Source organism: Penaeus monodon, chromosome 30 (genome assembly GCF_015228065.2).
Source record: "Penaeus monodon isolate SGIC_2016 chromosome 30, NSTDA_Pmon_1, whole genome shotgun sequence".
Taxonomy (NCBI): Eukaryota; Metazoa; Arthropoda; class Malacostraca; order Decapoda; family Penaeidae; genus Penaeus; species Penaeus monodon.
Window position 1 is genome coordinate 12,925,459 of NC_051415.1, and position 279 is coordinate 12,925,737.

General features: G+C 43.0%; 1 protein-coding gene across 1 annotated transcript in view; it reads right to left on the reverse strand.

The window, feature by feature from the left end:
• The window catches only part of LOC119592527, a gene marked incomplete in the record, with an annotated part of 25,120 nt that overhangs the window by 24,300 nt on the left and 541 nt on the right, over nucleotides 1–279 (reverse strand).

Below are 279 nucleotides of genomic sequence, written 5' to 3' on the forward strand. Positions count from 1 at the left end.
GCCTCGAACACATCAACCGCTTCTTACATATCTCCAACTGTTAAGCCAAGGATGATAAGGCAGCAAATAAGTATTCATATCTTTCTCGTTCATCCTGTAAACTAAAGTTACTGCTCGAGTTCACGATGTCCATTTTAGACGTCAGTTGCAGCGTCTGAGGAAGTGACACAGAATAATAACTGTTTATAATGTACACTATATGACCAACCAATGACGCCGAACCTGTGGCTGAGATCACTGGAAGGGTGACTGTTTTGGGATACTGAAGGCGGCTCATTC